Raw genomic sequence first — 25640 nt, forward strand, 5'->3', positions numbered from 1 at the left:
TTCAGAGACTTGAGGAAATCTGCAGATCAGACTTATATGGAATTTGCCAATGGAAAGAGAATATGTTTTGAACGATGGTGCCTGGCTAAAAATGTAGATGGGGATTATGATAAATTGACAGAATTGATACTAGTGGAAGACTTTAAAAGATGTGTTCCAGCTGAATTAACAACATATTTAAATGAAAAGGCAGTGGAAACTTTACAAGAAACTGCTAGGTTGGCAGATGATTATGCTTTAACCCATAAATCCAAATGGGGACAACCTAAAACCTTTCAAAAGAGTTACAAAGACAATCCAGGTAAACCAGAGATTAAATTGGGAGGTAATCAAAAAGGAAAGGACGAAAAGAAGCCAGGGCTGGAGAAACCTGTTGAGCGTACTTGTTATTACTGTAGGAAACCTGGCCACGTGATATCTAATTGTGCCCTTTTGAAGAAAAACAAGGAAGCTGGGCCCAATGCTTGCTTTCAGGCAATTAAAAATCAAAAAGGTTCAGGAAATGCTGTTAAAGACCAGTCCTTGCAAGAGGTAAAAGTGAAAAAGTTGGAGGAGGTGAGAAAAGAATTCCGTTCGTATGTATCAGAGGGTTTTGTTTCACTGAATGATGAGTCACCCCAGGTGCCAGTGAAAATTCTTATAGATACTGGGGCTAGTCAATCTCTCTTGCTGGACAGTGTTTTAAATTTTGGTGAAGAAAGTGACACTGGTGAAGTAAATCTAGTACGAGGCGTTACAGGTGAGACCATTTCTGTCCCTTTTCACAGGGTGATTTTAAAGTCAAAGTTCGTAGAAGGACCAGTCGAGATAGGGATAAGACCTAGTTTGCCAGTGGAAGGAGTTTCTTTGTTATTGGGAAATGACCTTGCAAATGGAGAAAGTGATCCTGTGGTACGGTTAACAACCAAACCAAGGATTGATGAGTCTGAGGATGATCCAGATGTTTACCCATCATGTGCGGTGACTCGAGCTAGAGCTAGAGAATTAGCCAAGACAGACAGTCCGGTGCAGTCTGATGTAGTTCCTTGTGACAGTCCTAAACAGGAAGAAAATTATAATGCCTTATCTGAGACTTTTCTGTCTTCACTGGAGGATCAACATCCTTATAGTGAGCCTGAATTTAAAGATTTGTCTTTGTCGAGGAAGGATTTTATGGTGGAACAGACAAAGGACCCTGAGTTGACAGAATTGAAAGAAAAAGCTCTCTCATGTGAGGAGATTGAAAAAGTGCCAACTGGATACTATGTCAAAAATGGAGTGTTAATGAGGAAATGGAGACCTCCTCATGTTTCTGTTACTGAGGAATGGGAAGTTATTCATCAGGTTGTTGTTCCAAAAGTTTATAGGGATGAGATTTTAAACCTGGCCCACAGTATGCCTTTGGGTGGTCATTTTGGTGTGAATAAAACTGTAGGGAAGATCTTGAAACAATTCTATTGGCCTGGTTTGAGAAAAGATGTGGTGATGTTTTGTCGAACCTGCCACACATGTCAGATGGTAGGTAAACCAAATCAAAAACCCCCTGTGGCTCCTTTGAAACCAATTCCTGCTTTTGGTGAACCCTTTTCGAAGGTGATTGTGGACTGTGTTGGTCCATTACCAAAGTCTAAGACTGGAAATCAGTATTTGTTAACCACCATGTGTGCCACTTCTAGATTTCCAGAGGCAATACCCCTTAGAAATATTAAGGCCAAGACGGTGTCAAAGGCTCTTGTAAAATGTTTTACCTTGTTTGGTTTGCCAAAAGAAATCCAATCTGATCAAGGTAGTAATTTTATGTCAAAGATTTTTCAACAAATAGTCTATGAGCTGGGAGCAAAGCAGATTGTATCATCTGCATATCACCCAGAATCTCAAGGAGCTCTGGAGAGATTTCATTCTACTCTCAAAAATATGCTGAAGACTTATTGCTTTGAAAACACCAAGGATTGGGACGAAGGTATCCATTTACTTTTGTTTGCCGTTAGAGAATCGATCCAGGAGTCAATAGGATTTAGTCCGTTTGAGCTTGTGTTTGGACATAGGGTGAGAGGACCTTTGGAGTTGTTAAGAGAGCAATGGGTTAATGAGGAAGTTCACTTGAGTCTGTTGGACTATGTCCAAAAATTTAAAACTCGGTTGGAGAGAGTCTGCCAGCTAGCGAGAGAGAATCTGAAAACAAGCCAGATAAGAATGAAGACATATTTTGATAGACGTGCTCGGCCTAGGACATTCGCAGTGGGGCAAAAGGTATTGGTATTTTTCCCTAGCCAAAATAATCCCTTGCAAGCTCGTTTTTCTGGACCCTATGTTATTGAATCTCGAGTGACTGATCTAACATATATAATCAAAACACCAGATAGACGCAAGAAAACACAACTCTGTCACGTAAACATGCTAAAACCTTATTATGAGAGGGATTCAGTTGTGGCCTTGGTGGATGGTGTAAAGGTTGTTTCTAGAATGCCTGATGTTGATGTTGAGGAAGGCCAATTTAGACCAAATATTGTTCCATCGAAACTAAAAAACCAAAATATCCTGGAGAACCTTGAAGCGTAGTTGGACCATTTACACGTTTCACAAAAACAACAGATGAGAGAATTAATTTTAAAATTTAAAAATCTGTTCCCAGATGTTCCAAACAGAACATCGATAATTACCCATGATGTTGATGTTGGGGATGCAAAACCAATCAAACAACACCAATATCGAATGAATGTAGAGAAAAGTAAACTTGTTGATCAGGAAATAAAGTACATGTTGGAAAATGATATTATTAGACATTCTACTTCAAATTGGAGTTCGCCCTGTGTTATTGTACCTAAACCTGATGGAACTGTTAGATCTTGCACAGATTACAGGAAAGTGAATGCTGTAACAAAGTCAGATGCTTACCCTATTCTTAGGGTGGATGATTGCATAGATAGAGTGGGAAAGGCAAAATTTCTTACAAAGATTGACCTATTAAAAGGGTACTGGTGTGTTCCATTAACAGATAGAGGACGAGAGATTTCAGCCTTTGTAACCCCTTCTGGATTGTATGAATACAATGTTTTGCCATTTGGAATGAAAAATGCTCCGGCAACATTTCAAAGAATAATTAATTCAGTGATTCATGGGTTAAAACATACAGATGCCTACATTGACGACTTAGTGACTGGGAATGATACATGGGAGGATCACATCTCTGCGTTAGAAAGGTTGTTTGAAAGACTTCCCAAGGCTAACCTTACAGTTAACTTGGCTAAAAGTGAATTTGGCCATGCCACTGTGACGTATCTTGGTTATGTTGTAGGTCAAGGCAAGCAAGCTCCTGTTCAGGCAAAAGTTCAAGCAATATTTGAGTTCCCTATTCCCACAGGTACGAGGACTGTTAGAAGATTTTTGGGAATGGTTGGATATTATCGAAAATTTTGTAAAAATTTTGCTGATATTGCTCTTCCCCTAACTAATCTTCAGAAGAAGGGAGTAAAGTTTGTTTGGACAGATTCTTGTCAAGAAGCATTTGAGAAGCTGAAAGCCATTTTATGTTACCATCCTGTGCTCAGAACACCTGACTTTGAAAAACCATTTTCATTAGCAGTAGATGCCAGTGATGAAGCTGCAGGAGCTGTGGTGTTGCAGAAGGGTGACCTTGATGATATTGACCATCCTGTAGCTTACTTTTCAAAGAAATTTAATGAGCATCAAAAGAATTATTCCACCATAGAGAAAGAATTACTGTCGCTTGTTTTAGCCTTGCAACATTTCAGTGTATATGTTTGCACTGCTCAGAAACCATTGACTGTGTATACATATCATAACCCATTGGTGTTTCTGAGCCGAGTCAAAAACAAGAACAGAAGGCTGTTAAACTGGAGTTTAATTTTGCAAGAGTTTGATCTCATGATAACTCACATTAAAGGCAAAGATAATGTGATTGCTGATTGTCTTTCCCGATGTTAAATGGGAAACATGTATCTGTACTAATCTGATAGTCTGTAGTTGTGTAGCGTGATAATTATTAACATTACTAACTCTATGCGCGGTTAAAATTTTTCTTGGGGAAAATTTTTTTTAGGTGGGAGGTGTTATGGACAGTGAAAGTCCCTTTAAGATAGAGAGTGTGTGTGTATGTGTGTGTGGGGCGTGCTTACGTCAATAGAAGATAAAGGACGTAATGACGTTGTTGAAGAAGTAAGAAGAAGAAGAAGAAGAGAGAGAGAGAGAAGGGAGAGAGACACCAGCCTGCTTGTTTTCTCTATCGATGGATGAGAAACAATAACTGTGTTTGCCACTGAAATCCACGTATGGAAGTTGGAAGTAATCCGGTGGAGTTCACTTTGTTGCTGACCTGTAGAAGGAATCAGGTATTTGTATGTGGACGACCACGGTTCGGATGCTTTTCGGGGTGAGGAAGTCACTACCGAGTAAACACTGAAGTGTCGTTTGGGTTCCATCGTGGAACATTTGGATTTCGTATGTACTCTCTCTGTTTTTCTACATCTACATCTTATCTTCAGACAACGGTGGTTGTTGAAGAAGCCCTTGCTCATGTTTCACCTTATGGCTTGCGGAACTGAACTTTAAGAACCATTCTGGAACTGGGAGTTTTGGACTTTGTCACACACACACACGAAGAGTTTAGTTTTGGGGTTAACGTTCGAGGTTTAACATTTTTGAATTCTAACATACTAACATTTTTACTTTTATTTTACGTATTATCATAAGTAGTGATTAATAAAATAGTTTTTAACACTGAATCATGCTCAGTGTGTTTCTTTTGTTGCTGGTTTGTGACACTTGTGGTGGTGAAAAGATCTGAGATTAACCGAACCTGTTGAAGTTGTCATTGCTCTGCAGACTTCAGTGTCGGAGAAAATCGAGAACGTACATTCTGATTTTTGGTTCTCCTTGTTTGAGAAAGTCCGGCAATAAAAAAACAAAAGCACCTGCACCCCACAACCAGCTTCTTAGAAATTTACTATCCATTTCTGGTCAGTGCTGATGAATCAAGAATCAGATATACGTTTTCCTGAAGATGCCCCCCATACTCTTGGGTCCCTTGAGGTGCAAGTATTTGTCAGCCTTAAATGCATACAATTCCTCAGCATCCACAGCTTTCGGGGTAGAACCTTCATACAGTTGAATTACTCTGAGAGAAGAAGGGCCGTCATAGAAAATAGAATGCAGAACAGTACATCACAGTCGCAGGCCCTTCGGCCCACAATGTTGTGCAGAACTTTAAACCTCCTCGAAGACTATCTAACCCCTTCCTCCGACATATCCCTCTAAGACCATTCTTATGCATGTCTCAGTTGATTTTATCCCCTCACCTTAAATGCTTGCCCTCTGGTATTTAGATAGTTCGCAATGGTTGTGTAAAATATACCGGCTGCCTCCTGTTACGGATTAGGTTACTATTTGATGAATGCCCCTTTCAGACATGGTACAGGAGTGTGTGTTTGTGTGTGTGTGTGTGTGTGTGTGTGTGTGTGTGTGTGTGTGTGTGTGTGTGTGTGTTTCTTCATCTAAATAGAACAGAGAGTACTTGCTATTGTGGGAGTGCACTCTCAACAACATCGCAATCTTCGTATCGTCTGCGAGTTTACAAAACTGAACGGATCCATGTTTTTACCTCTCGATCTCCAACTGTATCTCTATCTCTTCCTCTATCTCTATATCCGCATAAAGATACTGAATAAGAAATAGGAGCAGCAGGAGTGCATCTGGCCCATCAACCCTGCTCTCCATTCAATAAGTTCATGGCTAATCTGTCCGTCGACTGCACCCACCTGTCTTTCCCCCATAACCCTTTAATTCCCCTGTTACGTAAAGATCTGTCTGATTTTGCCTTATATCCATTTAATGAGGCAGTCTCTACTATTTCCTTGGGCAGAGGATTCCACAGATTCACGAGTCTCTGGGGAAGAAAAAGCAGTTTCTCTTCATCTTTGTCCGAAATCTATCTTCCCGAATCGTGAAGCTGTGTCCCCTCGTTCTAGTCTCACCCAATAACGCAAACAACTTTCCTGCCTCTACTCATCTATCCCTTTCATTACTATATGTGTTTCTGTATGATCCCCTATCATTCTTCTGAATTCCAGCAAGTATAGTCACAGGCGACTCGATCTTTCCTCATAGGTTAACCCCTCAGCTCGGTAATCAACCTGGTGAACCTCCTCTGCACCGCCCCCAAGGGCAGAATATCGTTCCTCAGTTCAGGAGACCAGAACTGAACGCAGTAACCCCGGTGCGGCCTCACCAGTATCCTGTACAGTTACAACATTACGTCCCTGCTCTTAAATTCAATCACTTTGAAAATGAAGACCAACATACCATTTGCCTTCTTGGTAACCTGGTGCATCTGCAAACCAACCTTCTGCGATTAAGGCACAAACCATTCCAAGCCCCACTGCTCAACAGCATTGTGCAATCTTTCACCACTTAAATAATAATCTGATCTTCTATTTTCCCATCAAGGAGAGCGACCCCGCATTTGCCAACATTGTACTCCATCTGACAAACCGTGGAGCATTTACTGAACCTGTCTATATCTCTCTGCAGACTCTTCGCATCCTCGGCACAATTTGCTTTTCCACTCAATTTAGTGCCATCGGCAAAATTAGATACGCTACGCTCGGTCCCCTCTTCCAATCTATATCGTGAAAAGATGCGTGCTCAGCACCGACCCCTGCGACACCCGCTCACCACTATTGTCAACCTAGTTATACCTATTTATCCTAATTCTCTGCCTCCTATTGGACAGCCAATTCTCTATCCATGAGAATACATTACCCCCAACTCCATGCATATTTATCTTATGGTGAGACTTTTATGCGGCACCTTATCGAACGCGTTCCGTAAATCCAAGTATCCACATCCAACTTTTCCCCTCTATGAACTGCGATCATTATTTCCTCAATGAACTCCAATAAACTTGTCGAACAACATCTCCCCTTCCCGAATGAATGTTGCGCCTGCCTGGTGGAACCATTTCTATCCATATGTCTGGGTATTTCTTCCTCACTGAGAGCTTCAAGCATTTTCCCGACTGCAGACGTTAAGTTAACTGGCCTATAGTTACATGCCTTTTTCTTACATCCTTTTTTAAACAGTGGCGTGACATTCGCTGGCTTCCAGTCTGACTGGACCTTCCCGGAGTCCCGAGATTTTGATAAATTATCGCAGGTGCGTCCACTATATCCTCCGACATTTCTTTCTGTACCCTGGGATGCATGTCATCAGGATCAGGGGACTTGTATAACTTTCGGCCCACGCGTTTGATCATCACTACCTGGTTTGTGGCAGCGACTGTATCGAGTCCTCGCCTCCCATCGCATCAAAACATCTCTCTTTGGCATGTTAGACACGTCCTTCACTGTGAAGACGGATACAAAACTGTTGCTCAATTCTTCGGTCCTTCCCACATTACCTAATATTAATTCCCACTTCTCATCTTCCAAGGGACCTACGTTCACTTTAGTTTCCTTTTTCAGCTTCATATAATGTTTTTTTTCCATCTGCTTTTATGTTTTGTGCTAATTTACTTCACTTCCTTTTCACTCTAGCCTGCTCAGTGGTTCTTTGTTGCTTTGTATTTTCCCAATCTTCCAGTTTCCTGCTACCCTTGGAGACATGTATGCATGAGGTTTTACCTAGATACTTTCTTATGTTTCCTTAGGTAACCAAGGCTGGCTCTCCCCACCCTAACTCTCCTTGTTTTTGTTTGGAATACACTTCTGATCACCGTGAACATTTTATTTGAAAATCTCCCACTGTTCCTCAGCTGGTCCACCATGCAGCTGCTGTTCCCAGTCTACGCTTGTCAACCCCTCCCTCCCCTCATCCTGTTGTAGTCTCCCTTGTTCAGGTGTAATGCACTGGTTTAACAACGAAATATTGCGCTCTCCAGTTGCATGAAAAATTCATTAATACTGTGGTCACAGTTTCCAAGAGAATCGTTAACTACACGATCATTAATTTTACCTATCTTATTACACAGGGCCAGTTCTAAGACAGGTTCACGAACATGCTATTCAAGAAAGCTATCACGGATACATTCCATGAAGTCCTCCTCAAGACTGCCTCGACCAACTTGATTCACCCAATCTATGTGGAAACTAAAATCCCCCGTGACAACTGCCGTTGCATTCTCACATGCATCAAATATTTCTTGATTTATTGTCTGTGCCATTGTTATGTTATTCAGTGGCCTTCAGACAACTTCCACCAGTGACTTTTCATGTACTATTCCTAATCTCCTCCCAGATGGACTCAATATTCTGTTCCTTAGATATCATTTTGCCTCTCAGTGCAGACCTGATCTCATTCTTAATTAATTGTGCTACCCCACCACCCTTACCTTCCCGCCCATCCTTTCGAATCACCTGATACCCTTGAATATTAAATTCCCAATTATCTCCACCCTGTTACCACGTTTCTCTAAGGGCTATAAGTCATACCCCTTTGTACTGATCTTTGCCACAAGTTCACTGACCTTGTCTCGAATACTACGGACATTGAGATAAAATGCGCTGATAGTCATTATCCTTTAAGAATTTAGTAACTTTTTTCTTTTGCATTCGACCTTTCTTTCGTCCAATCTAAGTTGTCTCTTTTCTAACGTTTTCTCTGGTCTCAGTTTTGATTACCTCTGTCTTTCTGCATTGATTCCTATCCCCCTTACATATTAGTTTAAACCCTCCCCAACAGCACCAGCAGATAATTCCCCAAGGGTTATTGATCCCTGTCCCGCCCAGGTGTAGACCGTCCAGTTCGTACTGGATCCACAGCCTCAGGAATCTGAAAACCTCCCTGCAGCACCACTGCTCAAGTTACGTATTCCCCCTAACTATGGTGCTATCCCAACTCTGTCTAGCACGTGGCATAGGAATTAATCCTGAGATTATCAGCTTTGAGGACCTACGAGTAAATCTCACTCCTCGCCACATTAATTCGAGTTGTACGACCTGATGTCGCTTTTTTTTCTTATATCTTTGGTAACTACGTGCACCACGATAACTGGCTGTTCACCCTCCACTTCTAGAATTCCCTGCAGCTGATGCGAGGCATCCCTGACTGTAGCACCCGGAAGGAAACACACCAAACTAGGAATCTCGTTTGCGGTTACAGCAGCTCCGATCTATTCCCCTTACTATGGAACACCACCCCCCCACCCCCTCCCCCACTGTTGTCCCGTAATTCAATTCTCACTGCTGTCCGATGTAAAGTTACACAGTGCCACGAGGTCGATTCGATAAAACGCGTTTATTAGCAGTGCACCGCTAAGGAGAAGGCTCTTCAGCTCTCATCAAGAGTCGCTTCCCGAGTTCTCCTGGTACAAAGGGGTGGACAGAAATTTATACAAGTATTGTCACGCACACTTAATGCATACGGCGCCTCGAGTTTCGGTCAACTCGATACAGACATCTCACATATTGTTTATTATAATTGAATTATAATCTAGAAATTCAAAGGCAGGTATCACACCTCATTGTTGAGACCAAGCTTCCACCTCGATGTTTATTGCACCCAGTATCGCTACAGTCGAGCAGATCGGGACAGATCAATAGCCGGAACAAAGTATTTAACACTCCATCTAGTGAGTTAGCTGCTTGCTTGGTCTTGCTGGAGAGGTTTTTTTTTCTATTAGCTATAGGTATGGTCACAATTCTTAACCATTTTCTTCCTCGATCCCAGTCCATGGCCAATGTCCTTCTGGCTTCCGGACTGTGGGGAGAGCGGTATTCGTGGCCGTATGGTTAAGGCGATGGACTAGGAAATCAATTGGGGGTTCGCCGCTCAGGTTCGAATCCTGTCGACTGAGGGAGCAACTGGTCCGGCTGGAGTAACCGGTGTAATTTTCAGGGGCTGTTGACTTTTTGGTCCCTGAGTGAACATTCTTTGTAATAAATGACACCATTTTTACTGCGTTTCAATGCTTCCGTTATGAATTTGGGACGTTGACCTATAAATTCTTTACGGTGCAGTGGTTCTGGTCACTCGTGACCCTGTTACAGACCAGTAACGTTACCTCTGTTTCTCTCTCCACAGATGTTGCTCGACGTTCTGAGTGTTTTTACCGTTTTCTGTGTTATATTGTCCGTGAATGTCTGCTCCAAATCAATGATGCAGGTTGTGAATTGTCCTGTCCCAGCACCGATCTCTGGTCACCTCCTCCCAACCCGGAAAAGGCCAATTTATTCTCGCTTGCTTGAGGGTGTCTCTGTGGCACAATCTGTCCGCGCGTTCGTCTGTTCACCAAAAGGTTGGTGGTTCGAGCCCACCCAGGGAGGCTGGCGATCTGGCAAGTATTGCTGAGCGTGTCATTGTCAGCTTGGTAACACTGCTCTGTCCGGAGGCGGGTGCACCTAGCTTCTGCCTCACTGGGCATATTGCTAGCCCTCCCTGCGGGGTATCACGTCCGGGTGCCCAGATATTGCCCTTCTCTTTCAGCAGTATGTGTGTGTTTCATCCTACGAGATCCTTGGACCTAATGGACTTGCCAGGTCTCATGACTTATTTTGATTTAATTATAAATAGGCTCTGCCCCAAAAGAGTTTCACGTCGTGTGGGGAGAGCGCGGAACAGGGGCTTGAACTTGGATGATTAGCCATGTTCACACTGAATTGTGGAGCGGGAAGGCCGAATGGCAGATACCAGCCTTGTTCTCGGTTTTCCAATATCTCTGTTTTATGCTTAAAGAGTGAGACGCAGAAAAGAACAAACTTCTGAAATTAAGGTGCAGCAGTGTGGATGTAGCTCAGTGAGAGACGCATGTTTTACATGTATGAGGTCCCAGGTTCAATAACCAGCATCTCCATAATGGTGATCTTGAACTTTGAACATTTCCAGAACATGTCCCTGCAAGGAATTCTGACTGACCTCAGAACAGACTCGGACTGTTAAATCCAAACCCGATGTTGTGCCGAGCCACAGAGAGCTGGGAAAGTGACATCTGACATGGATAAATCAGTATTGCATAGCCAACTCCCAGAGATGCGCCTCTTAATTTTACCTTGTCGAATACCAAAATGCATGCATTTAAGGTCAGTGGGGGTGAGCTCAAAGGAGGAGTGCGTGTTAGGTTATTTTTAACACAGGAATTAGTGGGAGCGTGGAATGCGCTGCCTGCGGTGGTGGTGGTGGTGGCACATACGACAGAAGCGTTCAAGGGGCTCTTCTATGTCTATGGATGTGCAGGAAATGGAAGGATATGGACATTATGTAGGTAGAAGGGATGAGTTAATTTGGGTACTTGATTACTAATTTAAATAGTTCGGCACAACATTGCAGACCGAAGGGCCTGTTCTTGTGCTGCGCTGTTCCATGTTCTATGCTGTAGGAACTCAATGGGTCAAGCATCATCTGTGGGAGGAAACGATCTGTAGACGTTTCGGGTCGACAAACTGCATCAGGAGGGTCACAAAGAGACAAAGTAAGCTGCTGGCGTTTCAGCACTGAAGGAAATCTTCATTTATGCAGTTACAGTGATAGGTTTGTGAAGTTAATGAGACCTCGGGCTTGGACAAAATGAGCCACCACCAGGTGTGGGTGAAGCCATCGCGTTGTGTCCTGAGGCGTGACTGAAGTATCACCGGGTCATCCCCCACGGCAGCACAGACCGTGCCCTCTGCTCTGTACATTGAGAAGAAGGAGGAAACGACACAGAGGAAGAGAAACAGAATGTCCGACAGCAGGGCCGCAGAAAGAGAGACAATTCGATAATGTCAAATGCAGTCATTGCTGAAATGTTGGGAAGGGAATATCTGACCGGGAGAGAGCAACAGACAGCACAGTGATGGTAACAGTGTGCGACAAGAAGTAAGGACCGAAGAAAGGAGAGAACGAGAGAAAGCGAGAAAGAGAGAGAGAAGAAATAAAGTAGTAAGTGAGGGGAAATAAGAGAAGTCAGCAAAATGAAACTGTGTTGAGTCGGGAAGGATAACGGCAAGATGAACAAAAGAAGGAATACAGAACGATGCAACTTGCTTGCCCAACAGCAGAGTGGCGCAGTGGAAGCGTGCTGGGCCCATAACCCAGAGGTCGATGGATCGACACCATTCTCTGCTATACTTCAGCTGAACATTTCCCAACAGGACGCTGTCACATCACACATCCCCGCAATATACATTTCACTTTACTTGGAATGAAAATCTCGCGTTTCAAGATGAAGATTCCTTCCATTCCATTATTCCATGTGGCCGGGTTCGTTGGGAGAACGACGGTGTCTGTTGTGCTCAGCTATGGTCCAGTACACAATGTTATCTGCTGTATGAACCTGTGTTCTGCTATAGAACAGAAAATGCTGGAAACACTCAGCAGGTCAGGCGGAAATCGAAAGTGAGTTAACGTTTCAGTGCCGGGACCCGTCATTAGAACCAGGACAGAGAGAGAACAAGTGAATGTTCAGCAGCAGGGAAGGTGGGGAGTGGACAGTGGGGGGAACAAGGGGAACATCTCCGACAGGTTGAGACCAAACACATCACGTGACGGGGCTGTGGCACACACAGGACAGGCCGGCTTTACCCCTGGAAAGGGGGGACACGGAGCCACGATGACAGACGGGTGACGGGCAGAAATGTCCAGTTCCAAGACAGGTGGAAGGTGTTTGGAGACGGTCTGAGGAAAGTTTGCATCCGAAGGGTGGTTGGTGTCTGTACCGAACGATCTGAGGGGGAGGCGGAGGCAGGAACTCTCACAACATTGATGAAGTAACCAGATTAACATTTAAATCGCTGAGGCAGAGACGTTTGTGGGACATGTGGTGGACGACGGTTTTAGCACAGAAGGAAATGTTAAGTGTGGACATTTCTGTGCAGTGTGACACTGTGACCCTGTATTACACCTGTCAGTGCAGAGGCATCGGGTGTATCCCGTGTCGGAACTGAGGGGGAGTGAGGGGAGGGATTGCACGGGGTAAATATAGACAGGGAGCCGGGGGTGAACAGACTGACGTCACTCAGTGTGAACACGTCATCTGGGACATGTTGGGATCATAGAAGTTACAACAGTACAGCACAGGGACAGGCCATTTGGCCCATCATGTCTGCGCTGAGCACGATGCAGGATTAGGCTGAACTCTTCTGACTGACATGATCCATATGCCCCATCCCTGCACATCTCCTTCCATTCCCTGTATATCCATGTGCCTATCTATATAACAGCCTGCGAAACAACAGTGTCGCATCTGTTTCCACTACTGCACCTGACAGGCCGTTCCAGACGCTCCCCAGTTTCTGTGAATCAACACTTGTTACATACAACTCATTTAAACTTACCCTCTCTCACTTTAAACGCATGCCCTCTGGTATTTGAAATTTCTACCCGAGGAAATATATCTGCCTACCTGGCCTATCTTGGCCTCTCATAGCTTTCTAAACTTACATCACGTCTGTTCTCAGACCTCAACGCTCCAGAGAAAACAACCTAAGTTTGTCCAATCTCTCCTTATAGCTACTACTGTCTAATTCAGGCAGCGTCCTGGTAAATCTTTCCAACACCCTTTCCGAAGCCTCCATATCCTTGCTGAAATGGGGCGACCACATGTGATGTATTTTGTTTTGGGAATCCGGGAGAGATTGAGAGCAGGAATCTCCACTGATCCGTTAATCGATTTACCAGAAAACCATGAGGGACGGGAATTGCTTCCCTGACCCACTGCCCTGCACAAAGTAAGCGATAATTAATGAAACGGCGATGGGATCTCGCTTACATTCACTCATGAAACTACATGAATTCAGCAAGTTACCTGCGGATTAACATGAGTAGACCAATCGAAACCTCGAGTCCAGTACAGATCGCTGTTCTTTAAGAGGTTTAATTGTGACAGTCCCGATGTTGGGAGATTAAAACTCTGGAATCTGCGATGGCTGGGAATCTAACCCGGGTCAATTGCTTGGGAAGCAGTTATGCTCAACATTATACCACCATCACTGCACTAGTGTGCAGGTCATTCGGGTACTGAACCGTCTCCAGTGATGTTTGACTCTGTGACTCGATCACCAGTCTCCGAGCTGCTTTCTGACGGGCCATTCCTCACTCTGCCGCAGTCCCTGTTCAGTCCAATTGATGTCATCACCATCCAACAGACCGGAGTCACACAGAACCCGGTGATTATTCACCCGGGATCGGAACGATGTGAGAGTCGATCCTGGAATAGTCGGAGAGCGATAAATCGTTTCCTATCTCTGTCATCAGTAAAAGGGAAAATAAATCCTGATTACAAATATCCTTTTCAACCACATGCAGTTAGGCCCCAATGGGAACCCCACCTCCGACCGGTTCTTGGACACAGTAAGATACTCAATTGCTGGAGAATTCTGAGACCCCTCCAGTCACGCGGTGAGGTGGGTGTCTGAAAGGCGCCGGTTTAACAGTGGACCAACAAACTCCGCGGTGAACTGTGAACCCTCCGGTACCCTGACAACCGACTGACATATCACACACTTCCCTGGGTTCCTTGTTAGTATAGTGATCAGTAAAACCGCCTGTCACGCGGGAGACCGGGGTTAAACTCCCCGACGGAGAGATGTTTATTTCTGTTTCCAAAGGATCTGAATCCGAAACGTTGCCGGTTGCTTTTATCCACGGATGCTGCCTGGACAGCGGAGTTCCTCCAGCATCGTCGTGCTTTTCAAATACAAGAGAAACTTTGAATAAAACAAAAGTAAAAGCGAGAAAGTGATTGTTGTTGAAGTGAACAGTTCATCGGACACCTGGAATATGGAACAGCCCGGTCTGCAGAGAGACTGGGACAGAGAAATCGCCCATGAATAAAGGACATTGCGTTCAACCTCAGGAACTGCTGAAACAGTTTGCAGAAAACGATCTGAAGTTGATATGTTTTTGAAGTAGACGGGTCCCGGGTTTAAAGACGCCCTGTCCCTCCACCAACTCCTGACCCTTCGCTCAGACTCTGTTCAAAGTGAACTGTGGAAAGATCCACCCTTCGGGTGCGTGTCCAGTTCTGGTCGCCTCATTATAGGAAGGATGTGGAACCGTTGGAAATGTTGCAGAAGGAATTTAACAGGATGCTGCCTGATTTAGAGTGTATGCATTATGAGGAGGGCCTAAGGGAGCTAGGGCTTCACTCTTTGGAGAGAAGGAGGACATGATCGAGGTGTACAAAATATTAAGAGGAATTGATAGAATGGAGAGCCAGCGCATGTTTCCCAGGGCACCAATGCTCAATACAAGAGGGCATAGCTTTAAAGTAATGGGTGGTAAGTGCAATGGAGAGATCAGAGGAAATTTTTGTTTTACGCAGAGAGTGGAATACGCTGCCTGGTGTGGTGGTGGAGTCAGGTACATTGGTCAAGTTCAATACATTACTAGATAAGCATATGGAGGAATTTAAAGTAGAGAGATATGTAGGATGAAGGTATTAGATAGCCTTAGGCGAGGTGTAAACGTCGGCATAACAATATTCGTCGCAGGGCCTCTATTGTGCTGTGCTGTTCTATGTTCTATGTTCTAGACTTTTTTTGAGCTCTGTACCCAGTGTTTCAGGTACAGTCTCTCCATTATGTACTGGAGTAATGACATAAAGTTCCCCGTCAAAACAGTTTGAATGCCCAATTCCCTCTCACCAGGAAATTAAGACTCGTTTGCCTTTCACAGGAGAATTGATAGCTGGTACTTGTTGTTCGCTTATGGATCCGCAGTTTGTCTGACATTGACAGATTTTGTTCCTGTCACTCTGATACAGAATTAGAGCATAAAATTGAACATCTCAGATTGGAAAAAAATGGAGAGGGAGATGGATGACATTTTCCATTGCATGAGTTCTGTTCAAGAACAGGAAGCGACTGTGCTCTTGATCATTCGAAGATCCGGAGAGTATTTCCAGGTCCTGGCTTTAATCATATTTTTACATCTGCAGCATATTGCTTTTGACTTCGTGACATCAGGTCTGTCAATTTATCGCACGCCAGTGATAGTCCTGGTGTTACTTGCCTCGCTGAGTTGGACATTTTCCAGATGAAGGTATCCATCCAAATGTGTGACCGTCCACTTCTCGCGCAGATGCTCCCCGACCTGAATTCCTCCCATGTTCCGTTGCTCCAGATGCCAACATCCACAGTCCCGTGTCTGCACTGATCGTCTGCCCACTGCCAACCAGCAGACCATCACTGCCCTGTGTACGTGAGGATCAGTGACCTCAGTGAGAATAGGGGACAGGATATACCAGGCTGAATGTGCAGCAGCGGTTCGAGGGTGGCCTATCATGGGTTCAAGATTTGTCACTTTCGAGACCCCTTGTTGATTTCCATAGGCAGGTTATATCGCGCCTCCAGCCACAGTTACACGCACCTGGTATTTAGATGTTGGAGCAGCTGTGTCACCCAATGCAAGGCATCGCGTGGCTTCCAGGTGACCTTACCAAAGAAGTTATCTCCTTGCTCCTCAAGGGTCAGGAAGAGACAGGTCAGGGAATGCACTGCTGTTGAAATCGAACGGTTCACGCGCAAGGATAGGTCACGGCCCAGGGGAAGGTGTAAACATCCATGATGTCGTGTGTGTGTGTGTGTGTGTGTGTGTGTGTGTGTGTGTGTGTGTGTGTGTGTGTGTGTGTGTGTGTGTGTGCGCGCGCGCGCGCCTGAACAAATAATGAGCTTAGTCAGCTCTCCCAGTTGCTCGAATGATCTCAGTGAGGATATTTCCTGCCTTGTTCATTTGATTTTCCGCAGCCATCGTCAATCATGCAACAGAGAGAAGGGCCCTTCACCCCCGACTGGTCTGTGCTGACGGCTAAGCTCGTCGTATTCAGCACGGACCCCTGCAAACCTTTCCTATCCATGTATTTGTCCAACTCTCTTTAATGTTGAACCTGCCTCAAATACTTTCTCTGGCAGCTCATTCCACTTAACGCACCACTTACCACCTGAAGGATTTGCCCCTCGATCCCTGTTCAATCTGTTGCTTCTCGCCTTCAACTTAAGCCCTCAAGTTTTTAGATCCATTTCCGTGGGAAAATGACAACGTGCGTTTACCGTGTCTGTACCCGTGGTGACTTTACACTCCTCTCTCAGGTCACCTTCAAAATCCAACGCTACAAGGAAGAAAGTCCTCGACTATCCAACTTCTCCTGATTAGTCAGGACTTCGAGGCTTGGAAGCATCCAGGTCAATCTTCACCGGCAATTTCCGACTTTTGTTCCCTCTTCTGACAGCATCCATCACCCACCTCGCAATGTCTCTCAACTTCATTTCTCCCTCTCCTACCTGTTGCATCCTGCCCGTCACCCGTCTTCAGTCCACCAATCACCTGAAGCTCCTGTCTGCCAACTCCCCCTCTCCTCTTCATTACGGTCTTCTCCATTCTCCTCTCTCAGTCCTGGTGCAGGGTTTCGCCACGAAACTTTGACAATTCCTTCCCCCAACAGATACGTTTCGATCTGCTGATTTACTCCAAGCGATTGCTTGTGGCAACTGCAATTGTCAAATTTGTCGGAAAGGAAAGTGAAGCATATGACTTATCGAGCATTGCGGTTGCTTGGAGAAAGGAGAAGTGGTGGTGAGAGAAAGGGAGAGTGTGGGAGGAGAGAGATAGACTAGGTGTGAGTAGCGGGAAGGGTGGGAAGGGAGAAGGATGAGCAGCGAGATTTGGCGATCAGGGGGTCAGGAGGCAAATCTTTGTTAACTGAGGTAAGAATCATTCTGAATTACTCGGCCGACTGCGTCCCTTCTCACCCCACGCCCAAGAACCACAAGCACCCCCGCTCCTCACCCACAGCCTCTGCTTCCCTTGCGGCAGACCCCACCCACTTCTCACCCCGCCCCTCACCTCTGACAGTCCGTCAGGTCATTTACCAATGCAACCCAGTCCATCACAGATACCAGCCTCCCCTCCACTGATTCCGCCTACACTTCCTGCTGCGTCAGGAATACAGCCAATATCGATGACCTTTCGCACCCCAGACATTCTCCCTTCTGCCCTCACTCTAATCGGGCAGAAGATACAAACGCATGAAAACACACAGAACCATTTCAAGGACAGTTTCCATACCGTTGTTTTAAGATTACTGAACGAACTACCCATACGCTAAAAGATGAACTCTTGATTTCCCAACATACCTCATCGTGGCCCTTGCACTTTATGTGTCCACCTGCATGCACATTTCTCTTCAACTGCAATACACACAGTATTTTTCCCAGGTCTGGGGGGATTCTCAACAACAGAACACCGGTATAAGGTGAGAGGGGAGAGTCTCAAACTTGACAGGAAACTGTGTCACACAGATGACGCTGGGCATATGTTTTGTCAGCTGTGTTAAGGAGAGTTTTCTAAATCAATATACAGAGTAACCAACAACAGCGAATGCAATACTCGATCTCCAATTCGGCAACCAGACAAGTCAGGTGACAGAAGTATGTGTAGGTGAACATTTTGGGTCCGGTGATCATAATGTCATTAGTTTCAAGTTAATTACGAATAAGGATAGGTCTGGTCCTCGAGTTGAGGTTCTAAATTGGAGAAAGAGTAATTTTGTGGAAATTGGAAAATATCTAGGAAGAATGGATTAGGATGAGTTGTTTTCTAGCAAGGATGTGTTCAGTAAGTGGAAGGCATTCGAAGGCGAAATATTGCGAGTGCGGAGTTTGGGCATGTTCCTGCCAGGATTAAAGGCAAAGTTAACAAGCATAGGGAACCTTGGTATTCAAGAGATTTTGGCCATCTGGTTAAGAGAAAGAGAGAGGTGTACAGCATGTATAGGCAACTAGGAACAAATGAGGTACTTGAATAGTATAGAAAATGTAAGAAAATATTAAATAAGGAAATCAGGAAGGCAAAAAGAAGACATAAGGTTGCTCTGGTAGATCATGTGAAGTTAAACCCGAAGGATGTTTACAAGTATATTAAGAGTAGAAGGATAGTAAGGGACAAAATTGCTCCCCTAGAAGATCAGAGTCGTCGGTTATGTGTGGAGCCTCAAGAGATGGGCGAGATCGCAAACATTTTTTTTGCATCAGTATTTACTCAGGAAACTGGCATAGGAAGGAACCTGGAAGGAAGGGAAACAAGCAGATGTGTCATTGAACATATCGAGTTTAAAGAGGAGTAGGCGCATGCTGCCTTACAGCGAATAAAGGTACATAAAATCCCTGGGCCTGACAGGATCTTTCCTCGGACCTTGAGAGAGACTAGTGTAGAAAGGACAGGGTCCCTTAGCCACAGGTGATGTGCCGGAGGACTGGAGGATAGCTCATGTTGTTCCGTTGTTTAAAAAAGGCTCTGAAATTAAACCAGATATTTACAGGCCAGTGATCCTGACATCAGTAGTAGGTAAATTACTAGAAGGTGTTCTGAGAGATCGGATATAGAGGTATTTGGACAGCCAAGGGCTGATTGAGGATAGTCAGCATGGCTTTGTGAGTGGCAGATCGCGTTTAGCGAATATTGTAGAGTTTTTAGAGGAGGTTACCAAGAAAGTAGATGAGGGAAAGGCTGTGGATGTTGTCTACATGGACTTTAGTAAGGCCTTTGATAAGGTCCTACATGGGAAGTTAGTTCACAAGGTTCAGACACTAGGTATCCATGGAGAGGTTGTAAACTGGATTCGAAATTGGCTGTGTGTGAGAAGACAGAGCATGGTAGTGGAAGATTGTTACTCAGACTGGAGGGCTGTGACTAGTGGTGTGCCTCAGGGATCTGTGCTAGGGCCATTGTTGTTTGTTGTCTGTATCAATGATTTGGATGATAATGTGGTAAATTGGGTCAGCAAGTATGCTGATGACACTAAGATTGGAGGAGTTGTGGACAGCGAGGAAGGCTTTCAAAGCTTGCAGAGGGATCTGGACCAACTGGAAACTGGGCCAGAAAATGGCAGATAGAATTTAATGCAGACAGGTGTGAGGTGTTGCATTTTGGAAGAACAAATCAAGGTAGGAGATACACAGTAAATGGTAGGGCACTGAGGAGTGCGGAGGAACAAAGGGATCTGGGAGTTCAGATACATAATTTCCTGAAAGTGGCGTTGCAGGTAGACAGGGTTGTAAAGAAGGCTTTTGGGATCCTGGCATTCATAAATCAAAGTACTGAGTATAGGAGTTGAGATGTTATGTTGAGGTTGTATAAGATTGGTGAGGCCAAATTTCGAGTACTGTGTGCAGTTCTCGTCACCTAACTACAGGAAGGATACAGTAAGATTGAAAGAGTGCAGAGGAAATTTACTAAAATGTTGCAGGGTCTTCACGAGTTGAGTTACAGGGAAAGATTGAAGAGGTGAGGACTTTATTCCTTGCAGCGCATAAGAACGAGGGGAGATTTGATTAAGGTTATGAGGTTATGAGGGGTATAGACAAAGCAAATGCGGGTAGGTTCTTTCCACCTTGATGAGGAGAGATAAGTACGAGAGGACACGATTTTAGGGTGAAAGGGAAAGATTTAGGGGGAACATTATGGAGAACTTCTTCACTCAGAGAGTGGTGGCGGTGTGGAACGGGCTGCCACCTGATGTGCTAATGCGGGCTTACTCTTAAGTTTTAAGAATAAATTAGATAGACACATGGGTGGGAGAGGTCCTGAGGGTTATGGACAGGGTGCAGGTCAATGGGACTAGCGGAATAAAGTTTTGGCACAGACAAGTAGGGCCGAATGGTCTGTTTTCTGTATTGTAGTGTTCTATGGTTCTATAGATTGAGCTGCAATGTGAAGTGAGTGAGGCCGCTGCAGGATTATCATTGAAGACGTTTGGACAGGTAAATGGACAGGCAAAGTTCAGAGGTAAATGTGTCAAACATGGGCCAAAGAGACTAGCTTACATGGGCATATTGGTCGATTTGCGCCGAAGGGCCTGTTTCCGTGTTGTGTGACTCTCTGACACTGGAACGCTACATCCTGTATTCTGTTTCTGCTTTTATTTTCTATACCCCAGAATCCACTCAAGGTCTTCCAGGTCTGTTCTTAAGCAATCAGTTACCAGGTGGCTTCACTCCAGCACTGTCAGGTCCGACGAGCAGTGGCCACTTACCTCGGAAGCTTGGTAAGAGTGTTGGGTTGCAACTGAAGCTGTAACAGCGTGGATACAAGACTCCCCTCCCAAGCATACTGCCAGCTAACGTCCAGGCCATTGAGAATAAAGATGATGAACTGAGGGCAAGACTCACTGACCACAGAGAACTGAGTGGCCCTGTGTGCGATGTCTCACCGAAACCGAGCTTTCAGCTGCTTCACCCGACTGTGTAATATAAACCGAGGCTGCTCATTTCACCGAATGGACCGTATGTCGTTCTCGGGCAAAGTTAGAGGCAGAGGGGTCGACTTCTTAACAACCCACGGTGCTCAGACATGATGGTACTGGCGACTCCTGCTCACCCAGCCTGGAATAACTAACTGTGAAGTGCCGACCATGCTACATGCAACGGCAGTTCACTTCAGCTCTCCTGATGGCAGTCTACATCCTGCCCCAAACGGACATGAAGCCTGCACTCAATGAACTGCACTCTCTGGTCAACAACCTGTAGACAGTACATCGTGGGGCCCTCATAATTATTGCAGGTGAATTCAACCAGGCCAATTTCGTTTTACAAAAGATCTACCAGCACGTCTGCTGTCCCATAAGGGGACCTTATACCCTTGATCATTGCCATACAACCATCAAAGATACCTCCCGAGCCACCACTCTCCCTCACTGTGGTAAATTAGACCAGCAGACTGTGCTCTGACTCGCTGCATGCAAACAGAAATTGACACGGGAGGATCCAGTGCAGAAAATCGTGCGGTGCTGGGCTGAAGAAATAGATGAGCTTCTACGCAACTGCTTTGAGTCAGCGGACTGGTCCATGTTCAAAGACTCAGCTGCCAGCCTTGATGAATATGTCACCCGCCATCTCCATCACGGACTTTATTAGCAATGATGTTGAGGACTGTGGACCACAGAGGACAATACGGGGTTTCCCAAACCGGAAACAGTGGATGAACCGGGAGATCCAATCTTTGCTGAAGTCGGGGACTACCCCATTCCAATCAGGTGACCTTGACAACTGACAAGAAATCGAGATAAGACCTCCGTAAACCTATCAGGAATACAGGAGACAATACCGGTTGAAAATAGAATCCCAGACCAGCCTTCAGTTGTGGCAGAAGTCACATGCTATGACGGGCTACGAAAAGAAGTCTGACAACATCGCCAACAACGGCGCATCCCTTCCTGGTGAGCCTCACGCATTCTATGCATGTTTTGAACAGAAGGAGAATGGTTTGTCACCACCCACTTGGACAGCATCCAATGCAAAGAAACCCGTTGTCAACGTGGAGGACAGAGGATCGGTCTTCCGGAGAGTGAAACCGAGGAAAGCAGTTGGCCCGGATGCTGTCCCTGACCGTGTCCTCAGATATTGCGCTGATCAGCTGGCGGGGGCATTTGTAGACACAATTAACCTCTCTGTGCTTCAATCTAATGTTCTCATTTGTTTTAAAAAGACAACTACCATTCTGATTCCTCAGTAAAACAAGATAATATGATTTATCGACTCCCGACCGGTTGCACTGACACCACTGTCATGAGGCGTTTCCAGTGGCTGGACATGGCACGCATTATCCCCAGTCTCCGGAAAACCTCAACCCACTACAATTCGCCTACTGCTGAAACAGGTCTGCAGTGGACGACTTGGCCCTACACTCAAATCTGGAGCATCTAGACAGTAAAGACAGCTACGTTAGACTATTGGTTATTGACTGCAGCTCCGCCTTCAATGCTCTAAGTCCAAGCAAACCCATCACCAAACTCGGAGACCTGGCACTCAAAAACTCCCTCTGCAACTGGTCTCTATTACTTTCTGGCCAACCGACGACAATCGATGAGGATAGGCAACATCCAGCACGATTATTCTCAACACTGGTGTGTCACAAGGCTGCGTCACCAGCTCGCTACTCTAGTCCCTACATGCTCATGAATTCGTGGCCAGATTGTGCTCAAACTCCATCGACAACTTTGTGGATAATATCACCGTAGTAGGCCGTAACGATGAATTGGAGTGCAGGAAACAGATAGAGAGCTTAGTGGCGTGGTGTTATGACAACAACCTTTCCCTCAATGTCAGCAAAACAAAAGAGTTGGTCGTTGACTTCAGGAAAGGGGCCGGTGTACATGCATTTGTCTGCATCAGTGGTGCTGAGGTCGAGAGGGATGCGAGCTTCCTATTCCTTGGAGTGAACATCACCAACAGCTTCTCCTGGACCCACCACGTAGACGGCACAGTCAAGAAAGCTCATCAACGCCTCGACTTCCTCAGGAGGTTAAAGACACCTACTTTGACACTCACTGAAATTTATCGACGCATCACAAAAAGCATCTTGTCTGGATGCATGACGGCTTGGTAAGGCAACAGGACTGCCCGGGACTGCGAGAAACTACAGAGGGTTTTGGACACAGCTCAGCACATCACAGAAACCAGACTCCCCTCCATGTACCTTGTCTGTATATCTCGCTGCCTTGGTGAAGCAGCCAGCATAAAGATCCAACCCACCCAGGTTATTTTCTCTTCGCCCCTCTCCCATCAGGCAGAAGATAGAGGACCCTTAGGGCACATAACCAGGCTCAAGGACAGCTTCGATACCATTGTTAGAAGAAATTAAACCGTTCTCTTATACGATAAGATGAACTCTTCACCTCACAATCTACCTTGAGACAACGTTGCAATTTATTGTCTACCTACAATGAATTCCCTGCAGCTGTGACACTTTACCCTGTGTTCTGTTATTGTTTTTACCCTGAACTACCTCAATGCACTGTGTAATGAATTGATCCGTTCGAACGGTATGCAAGACAAGTTTTTCACGATAGCTCGGTACATGTGACAAAAATAAACCGATACCAATACCAATAACCTCTCTTATATTTATGCTGTGCCCTCTGGCCGTTGACATTTCTACCCTGGAAAAAAAAGGACTGGATACCTTCCCTATGTAGCAGGCAGATTTTCCATTGCAACGAGCGTGCACGTAAACGAGATCAGCAGGATTTGGGATACCGATCATCCTCGAGGCAAATGAGTGGCTAGAAAGTGATGCAGAAGTCAGTTACAGCAAGTTGAATAGTCAAGACTGGAACGGAGCGAAGGAAGCCAATTGGATTAAATTGCATGTATTTCAATGAGAGGCGTCTGACAAGTCAGGTGGATGGACTTGCGGCTTGGATCGCCACCAGGGACTGGGATATTATAGTCTTTACAGAAACATGGCGAAAGGAAGGACAGGACTGGCAGCTGAATGTTCTGGGGTGAAGGTGCTTTAGGTGGGATAGAGGCGGAGGAAAGAGGAAGGTGAGTTACATTTCCGAACAAAGGGAATGTCACAGATGTAGTCAGAGGTGAAATTACTGAAGGATCATCCAGTGAGGCTTTATTGTTGGAGTTGAGAACAAAAAGGGGATGATCACATGGTTGGGATTGTATTAAAGACCCCCAAATAAACAAGAGGAATTAAATGACAAATATGCAAGTAGACTGTGGAGAATTGCAAAAATAACAGGTTCGTCATAGTCGGTGATTTTAACTTTCCGAACATAGATTGTGACCGTCATAGTCATTACAGAGACATGGCGGATGGGGTGAAATGTGTTAAGTGCGTTCAGAAAAAAATCCTTGGGGAAAACAAAGATGGTACGACAGGGTAGTGGGAAAACGTCGACTTATTTGTGGATAATGGTGCGGGGCAGTTGAATAAGTAGCTGTATGAGACAGGAGCTTGCAAAGGATGATTCGAGTCGGATGTGTGCGGACAAAGGGACTACAGACAAGTGGAAGACTTTTAAATGTGAGATAGTGAGAGCTCAACGTCTGGATGTTCTTGTAAGCAGCAGTGAACCCTGGCTGACGAAGGATATTGAGGCTCTGGCCAAGAAAAAGTAGGAGGATGTTTCAGGTACAGACTGCTGGGATCAAACGAATCCCTGGAGGAGTAAAGGAGATCCAGGAGTGTACTCAAGATCGAAAGCAGGAGGGAAAAAACGTGGCGTGAAATAGCCTTGGCAGAGTAGATTTGGGAAGATCGAAAGCGATCTTGCATGTATATAAAGAGGAAACGAGTAAATAGAGATAGGACAGGGCATCTCATAGTCCAAAGTGGTCATCCTTATGTGGATCCGCAGGAGAATGGTGTGGTCCTTAATGACTATTTATCCTCTGTCTTTACCGTGGAGAAAGACATGAAGACTTCAGAAGGAGTTGAAGTAAATGGGGAGGCCTTGGGGATAGCCCACATTATAGTGGAGAGGTCTTAAAAGTTCTGAATGTAGAACACCACCAGGGCCCAACCAGGCATATGCAAGAACACTGTGGGAGGCCAGAAAAGAAATTGCGGAAGACCTGGCTGAGATATGTGCATCATCGTCAGCCACGGGTGAGGTGCCGGTAGACTGGCAGGTAGCGAATGTTGTGCCTTTAGCTAAGGAGGGTTGGCAAATGAAATCATGAGGTCTATAGAGCAGTAAATCTAACATCTATGGTAGGTAGGTTAACGGAGAGGATTCGGAGTGATAGGACATGTTTACATCTGGAAAGAGAGCGGTTGATTACGGGCAGTCAGCACGGCCCTCTATGCGAGAGATCATGTCTCAAGAACTTGATTGAGTCTTTGATGATACGACCAAGAAATTTGACGAGGTCAGGGCGGTACACGTGGTATATATGGACCAGTAAGGCCTTTGATGTGGTTGTACATGGCTGGGTCTCTGG

The 25640-nt window shown here is 45.2% G+C and overlaps 1 protein-coding gene and 1 non-coding gene across 3 annotated transcripts in view; both read left to right on the forward strand.

The window, feature by feature from the left end:
• LOC127579506 (NACHT, LRR and PYD domains-containing protein 3-like) overlaps positions 1 to 25640 on the forward strand; it is a 776460-nt gene that overhangs the window by 652719 nt on the left and 98101 nt on the right. The window lies entirely within an intron of this gene.
• trnam-cau (transfer RNA methionine (anticodon CAU)) lies at positions 11962 to 12033 on the forward strand. The gene has a single exon. It is a non-coding gene; the product is annotated as a tRNA-Met (tRNA).

The sequence above is a fragment of the Pristis pectinata genome, chromosome 17 (genome assembly GCF_009764475.1).
Source record: "Pristis pectinata isolate sPriPec2 chromosome 17, sPriPec2.1.pri, whole genome shotgun sequence".
Lineage (NCBI taxonomy): Eukaryota > Metazoa > Chordata > Chondrichthyes > Rhinopristiformes > Pristidae > Pristis > Pristis pectinata.